General features: G+C 42.2%; 1 protein-coding gene across 3 annotated transcripts in view; it reads right to left on the reverse strand.

Annotated features, from left to right (window-relative positions):
- Window positions 1-18284, reverse strand: part of RPRD1B (regulation of nuclear pre-mRNA domain containing 1B) — a 92546-nt gene that overhangs the window by 37541 nt on the left and 36721 nt on the right. The window lies entirely within an intron of this gene.

The raw sequence follows: 18284 nt of genomic DNA on the forward strand, positions 1-18284 counted from the left end.
CTCACCCTGTTCAGCTATATCACAAAGCTAGGGCTTCAAATGCTCAAAAGGCAAAACTTTCTATCAAAAAAGGAACGTAGAGTACAATATTGGCAACAGTGAATTAAATGGTATTCAACTTAGGGTTGAGATTTGGAAGTAAAAAGAAGTGACACTTAGTATTTGCATTCTCTTTTTGTCCGTTCTCAAAAGTTTCAAAATGCCTTATACAATAAAATACAGACACCTGAGCTTCACAATTTCTTTGCGGACTCCACCTAAACACGGCTAGAAAAAACACAGTGAAGTTATACTTTCTATGTCAAAGGTTGGATATTAACCTAAATTTATCATGTTTTGCAAACAAACACTATAGAAGCTCAAAATACCCCACTGCTACTCCCTGTGACCAGGGCCTCCTCATTCCATGACTGAGTCACTACAGTAAATCCCTGGTGAGGCCTCCTGACCCCTAGGGCTCCTAAAATGCCATCAGACTTCTCTCCCGAAAGCCCAGCTTTCATGAAACCACTCCCTTGAGAAAGTGAGGCACGGCACCCACTAGCTCCGTGATCTGGTCCTTCAGAGCAGAGCTCAAGGTCTTGCAAAATCAGCCCCTGCCAAGGTGTTTCTCACAACCTCCTAACCCTCTTTGTGTGGACCATTTTTTCAGGACTCCCTGCGAGCCTGGAGGGGGTCTCTCTCTTCTCCTAGCCCTAGGAAAGCCTGGCCTCCGCTCCTCTGCCCTCGGACTATCTGGACTCCACCTCTCTAGAAAATCCTTGCTCTGCATCCAGGAAACGACTCCCCATCTCCTCCTGCTCCAGAGCTCCCCCTCACACAGGGAGTGTACCTGAGCCCCTAGCAAGCTGCTCTATGCTCTCTCCACACATGAGAGACTTCTATGTTCCTCTAGAATACGAATCCCCTAATGATAGGAATGGGGCATTTTTTTTTTCTTTCCTCAGCTCCCAGAAAAAGGTACTCTTGATACATCTGCCAAGATATACAGAAAACAACCCTAGGCCATGTGAAGTCTGGGGCTGTTGGCCCCCTTGGGCTTATTTTTTGTCCTCTTGGTGTCTCTGCAAGGGTAAATAGGTCCCTGAGGCTGGGCCCTTGCTGACTTAGAAAGCCCTTCCTGCAGGAATGTAACAAGAAGCACTGGGCTGAGAGGCAGAGACCTAGATTTAGTCCTGGTTCTACCTCTAACCTGCTGTGTGACCGTGGATGTGTTCCCTTTTTCCATATCTGAAAGTGAGGGAACTGGACCATAACACTTCTTTTCAGCTTCTAAACTCCTTGATACCAGATCCCTGATGCACACCTGAAGAGGCAGAAAGCAGAAGCTAAAGAATGGGAAGAATAATGAGGCAGGAAAAAGGTCAAATGAAGTTGTAAAGACCAAAGTCCAAGCAAGGAGTGAGAGGAGGGAACCAGGAATATCCTCTCCCCATTACTGCAGGCAATCGGTCTCCCATCCACAATGACAGCTCCTCACGCAGTCCACAAAGGAACAGAAAACGGTAGAGAGTGAGCTCTCCTAGCAACCCATTTCTTTCCTTTGTAAACTTACTACAACTAAAATTAAACAATGACTTATGTAAATGATTAGCAATGACTCCCACATTTAACCAGTAAGCTCCTGGAGGCCAGGACGAGACCCATCTGCTTCCCCCAGCATCCACCAGGCTCTGCAGTGTCCAGCAAACAGTAGGCATCCAGCACATGTGCCGAATGAAGGAGCCATATCTAAAACATAACATCAGGCATAAGCATGCCACATGAAGTAACTCCTGAGACTAAGACTTCGGTTAATAGTCACTTTTCACACTCTTGAAGTTGAAAACTATTTTCAGATTTGAGGATCTGAACCCCCTTTCTCCCACAAGTACTTTTCTTCTTTGGCTGTTTATACTTCAAGGGAAATTAATATATAGGATGAAGGTGACTAATTCTCTATTTCTGGACATGGATTCATCTAATAAACTTCTCCTGAACTGAAGGTACAAAAAGGGTAAAATGGCAAAACAACTACACAACAGGGACTTCCTGCCCCCACCTGAATTCTCTGACCAAAGCTGACAAATCAAAGCCACCTCGACTCAGAGCCAACCACTCTTGGCAACTAGGGAGCCCTTCAGTTGAAGGAGTCCCTCAAGAACAGTTTGAAAACCACCGAGTCTCTGGAAGCTGAGCTGGGATCAGAATCCAAGACTCCTTACTCTTGAGTTATCATCAGACCAACCTGGCAAGTTCACTGAAGCTAAAATGGAAGGCACTTTGATCTAATTAGACACCACTTTAAGTTCAACTAACTTTCTCCTAGGGAATTTCTTAAAAATCCCAGTTGTGGCCAGATGCGGTGGCTCACGCCTGTAATCCCAACACTTTGGGAGGCCGAGGCGGGCAAGATCCCCTGAGGTCAGGAGTTCAAGATCAGCCTGGCCAATATGGCAAAACTTCGTCTCTACTAAAAACTACAAAAGTTAGCTGGGTGGGGTGGCGGGTGCCTGTTAATCCCAGCTACTCAGGAGGCTGAGGCAGGAGAAATTGCTTGAACCTGAGAGGCAGAGGTTGCAGTGAGCTGAGATTGCGCCATTGCACTCCAGCCTGGGCAACAGCGAGACTCCATGTCAAAACAAACAAACAAACAAAAAAAAAAAACCCAAAAAACGCTTTTCTGTTTGGAAGGGGGTATAGGGTGGGGTACAGGGGATTCCTATATATCATGCTTAGGCTGATATTATATTCCGGACATTACCGAAGAAACTCATTTAACTAAAAAGAAATGTGTTCCAGTCTTCAGGCCACTCTGGAAGTGGACGGATCCTGCCCAGAGCTCTACATGCCACTGGGTGACTCTTCTCGTAGGGACGCCTATTGTAAGAGCAGGCGTAGGAGGAAGGAATCACTAGAGAAAAGCAAGAGTGACAGTGAGACTGTCACTGAAAAGGATTAATAAACATCAAGGCTGGCCTGGGCACGGTGGCTCATGCTTTTAATCCCAGTGCTTTTAGAGGCTGAGGCAGAAGGACTGCCTGAGGCCAGGAGTTCGAGACCAGCCTGGGAACTACAGTGAGACCCTGTCTCCACAAAAAAATAAAAAACACAAAACACTGAGGCTGTACAAAGAAAAGATCTGTAGGCTAAGAGGTTTAAATGTATCGGCAAGGACAACTGGGTATATACTCGGAATAACCAAATACAGGTAGCAATTGCCTTTTAAACTGTTAAAACATGTACCTGTTTAACTGGGACAGTCAAATGACCCAGATTAATTTCCTGAAGAGAGGCAAGCAGGCTGGAATTCATGGCAAGCTCTCATTAGGTTACACTAAGGCTATAGTAATTTTTATAGTGCACTAAATAGACTCAAGTAGTAACACTGTGATTTCCCACTCCCCACCCCTGCTTTTACAAACAGATTCAGGCTTTCCAAACAAAGTCATCTGCAAACCTTGCCATGGACCAACAAAAGAAATTAACAGTGACTCCGGGCTAGACAAGGTGGTTCACGCCTGTAATCCCAGTACTTTGGGAGGCTGAGGCAGGTGGATCACTTGTGCCCAGGAGTCCAAGACCTGTCTGGGTAACATGGCAAAATCCCATCTCTACAAAAAATGCTAAATTAGCCAAGCGTGGTGGCACACGCTTATAAGTTCCAGCTACTCCGGAGGCTGAGGTGGGAAGATTGCTTGAGTCCAGGAGGCGGAGACTGCAGTGAGCCAAAGGAGTGATTCCAAACAAAACTCCCCCAAACACAACTCCAGCCTTCACCTGCCTCTGAATTCTCCGGTTCTTAAGCTCTCTCAGTTGGGTCTTGCAGATCCTCACTAGCTGCCTTTTCAGGTTATTCTCTTTGGGTCTCGAGAGATGAAGGAGAAAGGTCTCAGGAAAATCCAAGAATCTCGTGTCTCAATTTACCAGCTTGCCTTCTCACACAAGTGCAGTTCACGAGCTCTGCTGCCAGAGGGCTCCTCAGCTACTCCTGCTCTCAGAAGAAATCCGGGCCTCTTTTCCACATCCCACAAAAACTAACTCCAACGTGACGAAACCCACTCAGATTCTTCTACCTCGTCTAAGTGTGCTGCATCCCATGATCTCTTTAGTACACCAAGTACCACTCAGGGAGAAAAATGATGTGCCCAGGTGGTCACATGCTTCTTGTTTCAGACACTTTATTCTTGTATGTAACACAGGACTAAGCCTTTCATCCAACACCCACGCTCCTTGCCTAGAACTGGAATTCAAGAGCTCCAGTCCTGTGCCATTTACAGCTGCAGGATGACCCTACTGTAGCGTTCTTGCCCATCAGTCTCCTCTCCCGACCAGCGCACTCTTCTCAACCACAGCGCACAAGGCTCTCTCCAGTACTCTCATCTTCAGAGGGTGCCTTTCCTCCACGACCAATCTTATGCAAGAGAAGACAAGGCAAGCCCAGGCAGTCTGGTTGCTATTCCTCTCCAGTGCATGCATTATTTATACTGAGAGGTGGGGGACTGAGGTGGGACTTCCATTCAGCGGCAAGTATCTACTGTGGCAACCTTGCTCCAGCCCAGAAGAGCCGTGGGGTGTTGAGGGGGCCCTGAATAGGGAAGAATCATATCTGACTTGCTGCAGCAAACCTGTGTCTGGATCCTCAAGAAGGGGAGGTGGAGAAGGTGGCAGGCACCTTCGAGAAACTGCCTGGGTTTATTTGACTGTCGAGAAATGTTTACAATGTAGAGGGTAAGGCCCAATGTGTAGTTCTGAGATAAAGCCTAGGATTTACGCTCCTGGCAAAGCTTTGGAATCTTGCTGCACAGACTCTCTAAACTTGCAGGAGAAAACGTGTCTATAACATTTCCCTGCTTCCTGTGGATCCAGCTGACACCATGAACTCCACCCATCATGGAGCACCCAGACAATCTGCTGAAGGGAGCAGGGCTTACACATTCTTTGCCTTTTTTGGTTAGAGAAGCCAGACCTGACACACTGCAGATGAGCTCGGGGATAAGAGGGCTAGAAATGACAGGGGCTGGCATTGTAATGCCCTTTCCACAGGAATTTCATTTTCAAAACAAAACTATAAGCGTTTCCTCTGGCAACACATGTAAGAAACAATGATCAAAATGTAAACATTATTAAACCTATTTTCTTTCTTGCTAAGAAGTACTTACATAAGAAAAAAATATGTAAGAAATAACGCCATGGGCAGGGGCTTGACTTGGTAAGACAAGATTTCCAGTAGAAGACTCCTGGAAATCTCCATCATCTTGCCCTGTTGTGCTACAGGACATATGGTATATCAAAATTACCCACTGCTTGGCTACCCCCAATTAAGAGTCATAAAGGGTTTTTGAAGCAGTTTACGAAGGCCCCAGTTTTAAAGGTGACCTGCCACACTGAATTTAAGTCAAAGGACTGTTTCATAGTATGGAGGTTGAGAGAGCCAAGTCCAAACGGGAAGCTGACCCACACCCCACCAATATTTAACACACCCGCCAAGCCCCCTCATCCTGCCAGGAGGCTTACCCCTTGCTACTAAGGCCACAGGACCTACACTTGAAAAGCACAGCCTCTTAAACCACAATTTCATTCACTCATTATGCTTTTGGAAAATACAAAATATGAATATTTGGATTGAAAATAAGAGTGCCACTTTTACATTTTCTTCAAAGATCCAATGCGGGAACAAAAAACCACTACTGACCTGCACCTCTCCCCCAGCCAGCTCCACGTTCCCATATGACCTAGTGGCAGCTGTGACATTTCGAAATGATACATTCTAGGGTGTCACAGCACAGTGGGAGCTGCTGAGTAAGACGCTGGGGAAGATACAAGTAAGAGAAGAAACTGTGGCTCCAATCCCAAAACTTAGGGCCTCTCAGCTCCACCATCAAAACCCATAATAAAGGTACACACAAAGTATTTCCCAAAAGGAAAAACGACAAAATGGCTATAACTGGAGGAATGTTCTTGGAGCAGTCCAGCCATCCACAGGAAAAGCCAAATGGGAGCAAGCTTCTTAAACCTGAAATTGCACCAGAAAGCATTTTCAGGGTGCTGCTTTCTCCTCAGAGGCTCCTCTACACAAAAGGTGATAAGGGAGCTTCTATTGCCACAACAAAACCCCAATCGCACAGGGACATGCAGCACCAAGGGGAGAATGAAAAGTCAGTGTCTACACTAATTAAAAAAAAAAAAAAAAAAAAACTAAAAAAGGAAAATACATTTTAGGATTGGACAATTTTCGAGCCTTAATATAATCATAAAGCTAAATATTTTCAATTTAACAGATGCTCATAAAATGCTTCAAAAAGATACGGATTAATAAATGGACCTAGATCCTTCACAAATCCTTACATTTATGGAATGGGGTCCCTCATTACATAAAACTAGCAAAACCAAAATACTAAAGTATAAGAGAAACCATTTAGTTCTTTTAAAAGTAAACCATCAAAAATGTATGCTTTACACAAGTAACAAAGACTCCACAAACTAGCTTCTTTAAGGACTATTTTAATGGAAAGCCAGGTTATTGATTTTTGTGCAGACAAACATCAAAGGGATAGACAAAGGTTTCTCATTTTAAGCCAAATACTGGTAGAGTCAAGCATTCCTGGAGGACAGCTGAGAAACAAAGGGTAGAAAGAAAAACACAAACACACAAAAATTTTTTTTTGTACTTGTGTATTTGGCTGTATCACATACCATTCTTTTAAGCAATGTTTATTGTAATTTTAAGTGCTGGCAGGTCTGCCCAGGGTAAGACAGTCTGTAGGTTACTGTACTACATTGGAATACAGCTCTCTCTATAAGCAACAACAACAAAAAAAACTCAGTTCCTTTCCATTAGCAAACAAACAAGAAGGTTATGTTTCCTAGCACCTCCAAATCACTGGGAGTATGTCACATCTTTTCTACTGGAGGGAGACGGCTGTGGCAGAAGTCAGAAAATACAAGTTCAACCTCTACGCACACAAACTAGAAAACCTAGAAGTCATGGATAAGTTCCTAGAAACACAGAATCTCCCGAGATTGAACCAGGAAAAAAATTGAAACCCTGGACAGACCTATAACGAGTTCCAGAATTGAATCAGTAATTTAAAAACCTACCAACCAAAAAAGGCCCTGAACCAGATGGATTCACAGCCAAAATCCACCAGACATTAAAGAAGAGCTGGTACCAATCGTACTACTGAAAGTATTCCCAAAAAATCAAGGAGGGAGTCCTCCCTAACTCATTCTATGAAGCCAGCATCATTCTGATACCAAAACCTGGCAAAGACACAATGAAGAAAGAAAACTTCAGGCCAATATCCCCGATGAACACAGATGTAAAAATAAATGAAATACTAGCAAACCAAATCCAGCAGCACATCAAAAAGCTAATCCACCATGATCAAGTAGGCTTTATTCCTTGAATCAAGGTTGGTTCCGCATATGCAAATCAACAAATGTGATCCATCACATAAACAGAACTAAAAACAAAAACCGTATCATCATTCCAAATTTCAATAGCTGCAAAAAAGGCTTTCGATACAATTCAACATCCCTTCACGTTAACAGCCCTCAACAAACCAGGCATTGAACGATCATACCTCAAAATAGTAAGAGCCATCTATGATAAACCCATAGCAAACACCATACTCAACAGGCAAAAGCCGGAAGCATTTCCCTTGAGAACCAGAATAAGACAAGGATGCCCACTCTTGCCGCTCCCGTTCAACTAGTACTGGAAGTCCTAGCCAGAGCAATCAAGCAAGAGAAAGAAATAAAAAGCATCCAAATAGGAAGAGAGGAGGTCAAACTCTCTCTCATTGCAGGCTATATTATGATTCCATAGCTAGAAAACCCCATAATATCTGCCCAAAGGCTCCTAGTTCTGATAACGTCAGCAAAGCTTCAGGATACAAAATCAATATACAAAAACCAGTAGCATTCCTATACACCAACAATGTCCAAGCTGACAGCCCAATCAAGAACACAATTTCATTCACAACAGCCACAAAAAGAATAAAATACAACTAATCAGGGAGGTGAAAAATCTCTACAACAAGAAATTACAAAACACTGCTCAAAGAAGTCAGAGACAACATAAACAAATGGAAAAACATTCTATGCTCATGGATAGGAAAAATCAATATTGTTAAAACGGCCATACTACCCAAAGCAATGTACAGATTCAATGCTATTTCTATCAAACTACCAATGACATTCTTCGCAGAATTAGGAAAAAAAAAAATTCTTGCATGCACAGCATCTACTAACAAAAGTAAAAACAAAACAAAGAGAAAACAATATTCCAAAACTGACCTTGACCCAATAAAAAGCCCAAATAGCCAAAGCAATCCTAAGCAAAAAGAACAAAGCCCAGGACATCATATTACCCAACTTCAAATTATACTGTAAGGTTACAGTAACTAAAACAGCATGGAAATGGTACAAAAACAGATTCAAAGACCAATGGAACAAGGTAGAGAACTCAGAAATAAAGCTGTACACCAGCCAGGCACAGTGGCTCATGCCTGTAATCCCAGCATTTTGGGAGGCCGAGGCAGGCAGAGTACCTGAGGTCAGGAGTTCGAGACCAGCCTGATCAACATGGGAGAAACCCCATCTCTACTAAAAATACAAAATAAGCCGGGCGTGGTGATGTGTGCCTGTAATCCCAGCTACCCAGGAGGCTGAGGCAGGAGAACTGCTCAAACCTGTGAGGCGGAGGTTGCAGCAAGCCGAGATCACTCCACTGCACTCTAGCCCGGTGGACAAAGCGAGACTAAAGTCTCAAAAAAAAAAAAAAGAAATAAATAAAAATGTACACCTACAAGCATCTGATCTTTGACAAAGCTGATGATAACAAGCAATGGGGAAAGTATTACCTGTTCAATAAATGGTACTGGGATAGCTGGCTATCCATATGCAGAATATGCAGAATATTAAAACTGGACCCATTCCTTTTACCATATATAAAAACCAACTCAAAGGGGATTAAAGACTTAACGTAAAACCTCCAACTACAAAGACCCTAGGAGAAAACCTAGGAAATACCATGCTGGACATTGGCCCTGGCAAAGACTCCCAAAGTAATTGCAACAAAAAAAAATTGACAAGTAGAATCTAATTAAACTAAAGAGCTTCTGCACAGCAAAAGAAACTATCAACAGAGCAAAAAGACAACTTACAGAATGGGAGAAAATATTTGCAAACTATGCCACCATCAAAGGCCTAATATCCACAATCTATGAGGAAGTTAAACAAGTCAATGAGCAAGTAACAAAAAACTCCATTAAAAATAGGCAAAGGACATGAACTGACACTTTTCAAAAGAAGACTACATGCAGCCAACAAGCATATAAAAAAAGCTCAATATCACTAATAATTAGATAAATGCAAATCAAAACCACAATGAGATACCATCTCATACCAATCAGAATGGCCATTAAAAAGTCAAGAAATAACAGATGCTGGGGAGGTTGTGAGGAAAAAGGAACACTTATAAAGGACTAGTTAGAATGTAAATTAGTTCAGCTACTATGGAAAGCAGTCTGGAGATTTCTCAAAGAACTTAAAAAGAACAACCATTCAACCCAGCAATCCCGGTACATAACCAAGGGAATATAAATTATTCTACCATAAAGACACACGCATGCCTATGTTCCAACACAGCACTATTCACAAGAGCAAAGACATGGAATCAACCTAGATGCCCATCCACAGTAGACTGGATAAAGAAAATGTGGTACATATATACCATGGAATACTATGCAGCCATAAAAAAGAATGAGATCATGTCCTCTGCAGCAACATGGATGAAGCAAACCAAATATTGCATGTTCTCACTTACAAGTTGGGAGCTAAACACTGAGTACACATGAACACAAAGAAGGGAAAAATAAGACACCTGGGACTACTTGACGGTGGAGGATGGGAGGAGGGCGAGGACTGAAAAACTACCTATCAGGTACAATGCCAATTACCTGGATGACAAAATTATCTGTACACCAAATACCTGTGACACACAATTTACCCATGTAACAAACCTGAACATGTACCCCTTGAATAAATAAAATAAATAAAAGTTGGAAAGAAAAAAAAAAAAGAAAATCCAAGTTCCTATCCTACACTTCCACGTGCCTAGGATATAACATGTGACAAACTCACTGGGCTCCTATATATGAGATGGGAATGAAACAATGCCTATGGCATGGGGGAAGCTTGGGTGAGAACAGGCACTTGCTAAACTCCATTTAAATCAACAGATCTGATGGAGAAAGCAGATCATCACCACTACACCATAATTGGGGTAATGGTATCTTAAAGGGAACAATTCCTACTGAGTCTATGCCCCGCAGAACAGACATACTGTGAGCAAAAGGGAAGGACTGGGAAAAGAATATCATGAGTAAAAGTGGGATGTGTCCATTCATAATTACTGTCCCAACCCCAAGAATTCTCAGAAAGGCTGCTGGTAAATTTTTGTTGGGTTGAAGTTTGCAAAGTTACTGTGCTTGAAATTCTCACCCCTCCCATATTCTATTATTTTATGAGCAATACTTAATCTTCCTTATTTATAATATGTCAGGAAAAGACATGCAGAGTTGAAGAAAAAGAATTAATGGGATGCAAGATCCTTTCTCCCAGAAACCAGTTGACTATATCCTTAAAATTTAGCATATTTACTAGAAGCTGCCTTGAGAAAAGGAAAGGGTCTTTGACCAAGGGCACCTCTTTTTCCTTAAAAGTCTACCAGGAATACTGGAAAAAAAAAATCACAGAATTTTTAAACTTGGTCACCTCTCCTTTCCTTCTCTTTCCTTGGCTTGGAGAGTGGCAGCGCCATCCATCAAAATCAGACACTAGGCCTCATCTAGTGTTTATCCTGATTTTTTTCAGTGCTCAGATCTGTTGCTTTGGCCTCCCTGTTGCAGCCTCTCCTTCAGTTCCTCTCCTATGCCTCTGCCAGGTTGACCTCCCACCACCATCTTCCACAGCTGAGCAGGCGCCACGCCAGTGTGGTTTTTGCTCCCTCTCAATTTTTCGTGAATCTGCCTCCCTTCTCTGCGTCTTTGTCTCCACTTCCATCACCTTAGTCCACTCTGCCATCACCTCTCCCCTGGATTCTTGCAGTAGCCTCATTACTGATCATCTACATCTGCTCTTACGCCCTAGAATCCATTCTTCACAAGGCAGCCCTGTGATGTGTTCAAAATGCAGCTCTGAGCATGTCATTCCCCTGTTTAAACATTTAAATAGCTTCTCATTATTCCTAGTTCTTGGAATATGGGCCCAGTGGCCAGGTGCAGTGGCTCATGCCTGTAATCTCAGCACTTTGCGGGGCTGAGGCAGGCAGATTGCTTGAGTTCGGGCGTTTGAGACCATCCTGAGCGACATGGCAAAACCCCGTCTCTATCAAAAATTTAAAAATTAGCTGGGCATGGTGGTTCATGCCCAGCTACTGGGGAGGCTGAGGCAGGAGGATCACTTGAGCCCAGGAGGCCAAGGCTGCAATGAGCCTTGATCGTGCCACTGCACTTCAGCCTGGGCGACAGAGTGCAGGCTGTCTCAAAAAAACAAAAAAAAAGACTATGGGCCCAGCTGGTGGCCTGGCCCCTTCCTGGGCCCCATGACTTGGCCCCTGCTGACCTCCTCAGCCACATCTCTTGTTGTGTCCCATGGCATTTTGTCTGCACTCGGCCTTTGATCTCAGGCTTTACATATGCTGTTGCCACTCTCTGCCCAGGACACACTTCCCCTTGTTTACTTTCCATCAGTTATCTTTACCTAGTTAATTCCCATTCACCGTTTGTATCTCATATCAAACAGTATTTCCTCACTCAGGAGTTCAAGACTAGCCTGGTCAACATGGTGAAACCCCGTCTCTACTAAAAATACAAAAATTAGCCGGGTGTGGTAGCGTGCACCCATAATCCCAGCTACTCAGGAGGCTGAGGCAGGAGAACTGGTTGAACTCAGGAGATGGAGGCTGCAGTGAGCCGAGATTGCGCCACTACACTCCAGCCTGGGCGACAGAGCAAGACTCCATCCCAAAAAAAAGAAAAAAAAGGTCCAGAATGAGAAAAGGCTAAAGGAATGGCAACATTTACAATACAGGCATGGAGAAAAGCTTATTGAAAGATGAAAAAGCAGAAGAACCAGCAGAGGGTGGTACACAGAAACCAGAAAAGGCAAACACATTGTAATACAGTAGTATTAAATACTGCAGAGAGGGCCAAAAAGAGAAAGGGAGCCAAGAGGCAGAGACTAAGAAGTACCTTTTGAGTTTTGAGATTAGACCACTGGGGGCGGGGGTGGGGGGGAAGAGGGAAATTCTGAAGACAGCCACTTGGGTGGAATGTAGACATGCATGCCAAGCTTCAACAGGCTGAGAAGCAGAGGCAGCAAGGGAAGTGGATATGGTGGCAGTTATAAAGGGAGGGTGGTGCAGAGGGTATGCTCATGTGAATGTGATGATTTCTTTTAAACACTGGAGAGACAAAGCATGCTACATGCTGACTGAGGACCTTCGGCTCGTTTACTGGAGACTTCCCACGTGGACAGGAAAATAAATTGGCCCTAAAGGTCCCATGTGACAAGGGAAGGCAGAAGTTAACAACTTCAGATTAGTTAAGGTGTTGGAATCTGTTGTCCCAGGAAGGTAAATTGTTACTTTATCAATGAAAAGCCACATCAAAGAAAAAAGGCTGGGAGTACAACTGGCTTCAACAGAAAAAGCCAGAAAGAACCTGGAATATGCAAAGCAGATCATCATCACTATACCATAATTGGGGTAATGGTATCTTAAAGGGAACAATTCCTACTGAGTCTATGCCCCGCAGAACAGACATACTGTGAGCAAAAGGAAAGGACTGGGAAAAGAATATCATGAGTAAAAGTGGGATGTGTCCATTCATAACTACTGTTCCAACCCCAAGAATTCTCAGAAAGGCTGCTGGTAAATTTTTGTTGGGTTGAAATTTGCTAAGTTATTGTGCTTGAAATTCTCAAAGTAGCTACTGGTTGAATTAAGCAAAGACAGCTGACCATACCTCTTCCTACAGATGTTTAAAGATAAAGGACCTGAATAAGGAAAAAAACAAATAAGGAGGCTTGCACAGCCATCATGACAGCTGGCTAGTACCACCCTCTTCACATAAAGCATGCCATATCTTTGGGGCTCATGGCTTTCATCTGCAAAGGTTTCACTTGACTCCTGATTATAACCAGAATACTTTGCCTGATCTCAGAAAATGACTCTTTCTGATCTATTTCAAGTCTAACATTTTAGAGACAGAAAAAGTCAGAGATTCACTTCCAAGATTGTAAAGTATGCCACAATCCAATTTTAACTTTCTTCAAAATCCCAATTTTAAGTGGCAGTAGAAAGCCCACCTTAACAGTAGTAGGAACACTTATAAAGACTAAAATAGAATCTTGCTCAAAATAACATGCGTCCACTAGGTCAAATAGGCAGCTCAAATTTCTGCAATCTGAACCTTGCTCTCAAAATTATGCTCACTTAAGTCAATGTTATAGAAGTCTGTGCTATTTTCACACAGCTGTCTCAAATGTAAACAAGATCATTTAAAAGCCAGAAGAGGGCTCCATTAGTCTAATTAAACTATTCCATGTTTACTCCTTCATAAAACAAAAGACTAATCCTTAACTTGTATAGAGGTTTATACAAAATAAGCTCAATGAAATCCTAGATTGGTTAAGTTGTTTTGGAAAAGACAGGAACTCCTACAGCAGGAACGCATTCTGGTGGCAGAGACCGTGAAATGTATATGACCTTCAGTGTACTTAAAAGACAAGCAGACATCCGCACATATACATAGAACCACTTCTAGAAATCTACAGGAAGAAAATAATCCAAATACTGAAAGTTAGCCTAAAGCTAAGAGACAGAGACAGAAACATACAAGTGCTAATACAAATAATCATTAACTATCCAACCACAGGTATTCAAGCAATCATTTACAATGTTTATAAAGTTTTTATTTACAAGGGAAAATAATCATGTTAAGAAAAAAGCATGACAGAAAACTATCTGCACGTTATCATTCAGTTTAATTTTAAACTAGGAGGAAAAGGAAATATGCAAAAATTAAAAATAGTTATCTCTGGGTAATGAGACTAATTTTATTCTTTATACTTATTTGCTAAGTTTCCTCTGATGTATTATTTTTATTAAAAAAAAAAAAAAAACCCTGAGTACTAGTTGAATGCGAGTGAATGTTCTGGCAGGCAGGAGTCATAAGAGGCCCAGGTGCTGTTTTAACTTCATATGTATATGCATTTCATAAATACGAAAAATGAGTGCCACATACACCAGCTGAAACTCAGTTCCATCAAGCAGGGGTTATACTGCCTACAAAAGTTGGGCTACAAATATGAAAATGGTACTATGGCTAAAAGCATGAATTCTTGCCGGGAAAGCTTTAAAACCGTGTCACTTTTTCAATGTAAAGTCTCAAAGTCTCAAATGTTAGCAAATCATGTTCTTAGGTCACTAAGTATGTGAAGTACATTATAATGCAGCATTACTTTCCTGGGGTGAAAAAATCATAGGTTTCACATTGTAATAAAGAAACACACACACACCCAAGAGATAAAAGCTCCAGCTGTAAATTGCGCCTGAGCAATAGGGTCAGCAGACTAAAATGAATAAAAGAAATCCAAGGAACTCCAAATCGCTCACAGAAGCCCACACATCAACTAAAAAAAAAGGCTCCCATATCAAAGTAGGGGATGAAAAGGCAAGGGAGAGCAGTGAGCACACTACGGCCCGCTTCGTGGGAAGGGACTGAGTGCAAGGCCCCGTAATCACTTGGCAGCAGACTGACCTGTTTCAACAACTATTCTAACAACCTGGGTGCTGACAGAGCTGCCAGCCTAGAGAGGACAGAGCTGAATACTATGGAAGGGCAGTGAGTTTAGAGGACTGAGAGGAGGGGGCCAGCACTAGGCAGGGCCTCTCAGATCCCAGGGGAACACAGTGGATGATCACTGTAGTTAGGAGTCAGAAGATCCTGGTCCTCACTGGCTTCCTCTGTGACCCTGAATTGCTCATATAAACCCAAGGACTCTTACCTAAAATGACGATTAGATCACCTGCTCCCATCTGTCCTTACCGTAATAGGACACTGAGTTACTGGCTTTGATCATCACAAGGAAGATGAATTTACTCCAAAGTTCACAAAAAAGGAGCTCTCTATCTCCCCCTACTGCCTGGCCTAATATTGAAACAAAAGCTTCTAACCATCTGCACCCTGCAGGGAGGTGCTGCCAAAAACAACAATCTGCATCGTTTTGGTTTAGCACTCCCTCAACTGTAGCCAAAGAATTTCTCAAGTTGTTATAACCACAATCAAACAGAAATATGAAGAGTCATAAGGCAATGTTGGAGTCTGAACCATTTCCCCCTTCCCAGCTGTGTTGCCTGAAATTAGAGGCTCTACTCCTGAGTAGTCATTACAGCCAAGGGGGAGGTGCCAAGTGAGGAGAAACATCAGCAGTTTTAAGTTCATGAGCCAATTTCTCCCCTCCTATCAGAGCAAGAGCATGAGCATGGGTACAGCAAGGGAGGTACTTAGAACCTCGGTGGCAGAGTAGGTTCCTTCACACTTAGAATGCTTTCATGCAACCATTTTATGACCCCATATAAAATGTCATTTCTCTACAACAAGAATCTTGGAAATTGTTTACATGATTAAACTTTGGCTACTATTCTGCGTAAGATGTCTTCCTGCTGTTGATGTTGCAGAATCAAAATTCTGAAATCAAAAACTAAAGTACAAATCTGATGAAGTTACCAGATGTCTGCCTTGGACTCTATCCTGGTCTGCAGCTAACTCTCTCTCTCTCTGTTTCTTCACCAATTCAGAAGTCTGATTATATGATCTCTAAGGTTCCGTCCAGCTCAATAATCCTGCTAATCACTTTACCTAGATATCCAGGTCTCTATGTGTCACTTTACTTTGTAAAGCTGCTGTTGTGACTGTGCCCCGATGACTTTGTTGAGTCCATACATGAAATACTCCTATCTTCTAGAGGTGGGGGTTAACACTATTGAAAGGTGATACCACTGCCCCCCATTTGTGGTCCTGATACCTCGACAGGGCCTTTATAATATCCAATGCATCAGTAAATGACACTCTCCAAGAGTGTTTTAAAATTCTGCAGCAGAAATTAAAGACTTAAATAAATGTGAAGACATCCCCTGCTCATGAGTTGAGACACTGCTAAAATGGCAATACTGCCCAAAGTGACCTGCAGACTCAATGCATTCCCAGTAAAACTTCAATTACCCTTTTTACAGAAATGGAAAAGGTGATTGTTAAATTCACAGGGAACTGCAAGCGATCCTAAATAGCCAAAACAATACTGAAAAAGGACTCTGAGAACTCGTACTTCCTGATTTTAAAACTTACTACAAAACTACAGTGATGGAGATAGTGTGGGATCAGCATAGGATAGACATACACATTAATGGAATAGAACTGAGAATCCAGAAATAAATCATACATCTATGGCCAACTGATTTTGACAAGGGTACCAGGCATTCAAGTGGAGGAAAGAGTAGTCTTTTCAACAAATGGTGCTGGGACAAATGGATATCTATAGGCAAAAGAATGAAGTTGGTCCCCCCTACATCACACCACATGCAAAAACTAACTCCAAACAGATTAAGAACCTAAATTTAAGAGATAAAATTATAAAATTCCTAGAAGAAAATACAGAAAAAAATTATCATGACCTGGGATTGGCAACAGATTATTAGATGTGACACTAAAAGCATGAGCAACAACAACGAAAATAGATGAATTGGAACTCATAAAAATAAAAAACTTTTGCACATCAAAGGATATTATCTAGAAAGTGAAAAGACAACTTATAGGAGAAAATATATGCAAGTCATATATGTGATCAAGGTATATTATCCAGAATAAAGAACTCTTACAACTCAAAAAAAGCAAACAACCTAATTTGAAAATGGGCAAAGGAATTGAATACACATTTCTCCAAAAATACATCAACAGCTGACGAGCATACTGAAGAATGATCAGTATTGTTAGTAATTAGCAAAATGCAAATCAAAACCACAATGAGATAAACCTGCACATTTAGGTCGTCCAGAATAAAAAGACAGACAACAACAAATGTTGATGAGGATGTGGAGAAACTGGAACACATGCACATTGCTGGTGGGGATGTAAAATGGTGTAGCTGCTATGGAAAACAGTCTGATGGTTCCTCAAAATGTTAAACATAGAATTACCATATGACCCAGCAATTCCACTCCTAGATCTATACATACCCAAGAGAAACGAAAAGATATGGCCACAAAAAAACCTCCACATGACTGTTTATAGCAACACTATTCGTAAGAGCCAAAAGGTGGAAACAACTCAAATGTCCATAGACAGGTTATAAACTGTGTCACATCCATACAATAGATTAGTGTTCTACCATAAAAGAGATGAAGTACTGACACATGCTACAACATGGGATGAATCTTGAAAACATCATGCTAAGTGAAAGAAGCCAGACACAATTATGTTGTGGAACTTGATACAATACTGTGAATGTACTAAATGCCAACAAAAATCTGTGCACTTTGAAGTGTATGGTTAATTTATGTTATATGAATTTCACCTTAACTAAAACAAATCTGCAGCTTGTAACAAATTTCTCAAGAGCTCTTCCCTGTGTGGCATATCATCTTTGTGTGTGCACCATGTGGCACGTGCGTCAACACAGGACTATCTCCTTTCAGTTCCAGATCAATGACAGTCAGACACCACGATCTGAATAAAAATCGCAGTTAAGGCCAGGCATGGAGGCGCATGCCTGTAATTCCAACACTTTGGAAGGCCAAGGCAGGTGGATCGCCTGAGACCAGGAGTTTGAGAAGAGCCTGGCCAACATGGCAAAACCCCATCTCTACTAAAAATACAAAAACTAGCTGGGTGTGGTGGCGTGCGCCTGTAGTCCCAGCTACTAGGGAGGCTGAGGCACAAGAATCGCCTGAACCTGGGAGGCAGTGTGCTGCAATTGCTCTACTGCACTCTAGCCCTGGGCAACAGAGCAAGAGTCTGTCTCAAAAAACAAACAAACAAACAAAAAATCACAGTTAAGAAGGTAAAACTGCAGGTTCCTGACCTTTTTTCTTTCCTTAATACTTGTACAAATAGGTTTCTTTCTCACACACACAGACACTCTTCCCCATGCACTGATCATGCTAATGGAACATGTCTGTATTATGCTTTATTCACACTGACAAGACAGGAATCCTATCCAACCCACTCAGACTATGT

Source organism: Macaca thibetana, chromosome 10 (assembly GCF_024542745.1).
Source record: "Macaca thibetana thibetana isolate TM-01 chromosome 10, ASM2454274v1, whole genome shotgun sequence".
Classification (NCBI taxonomy): Eukaryota; Metazoa; Chordata; class Mammalia; order Primates; family Cercopithecidae; genus Macaca; species Macaca thibetana.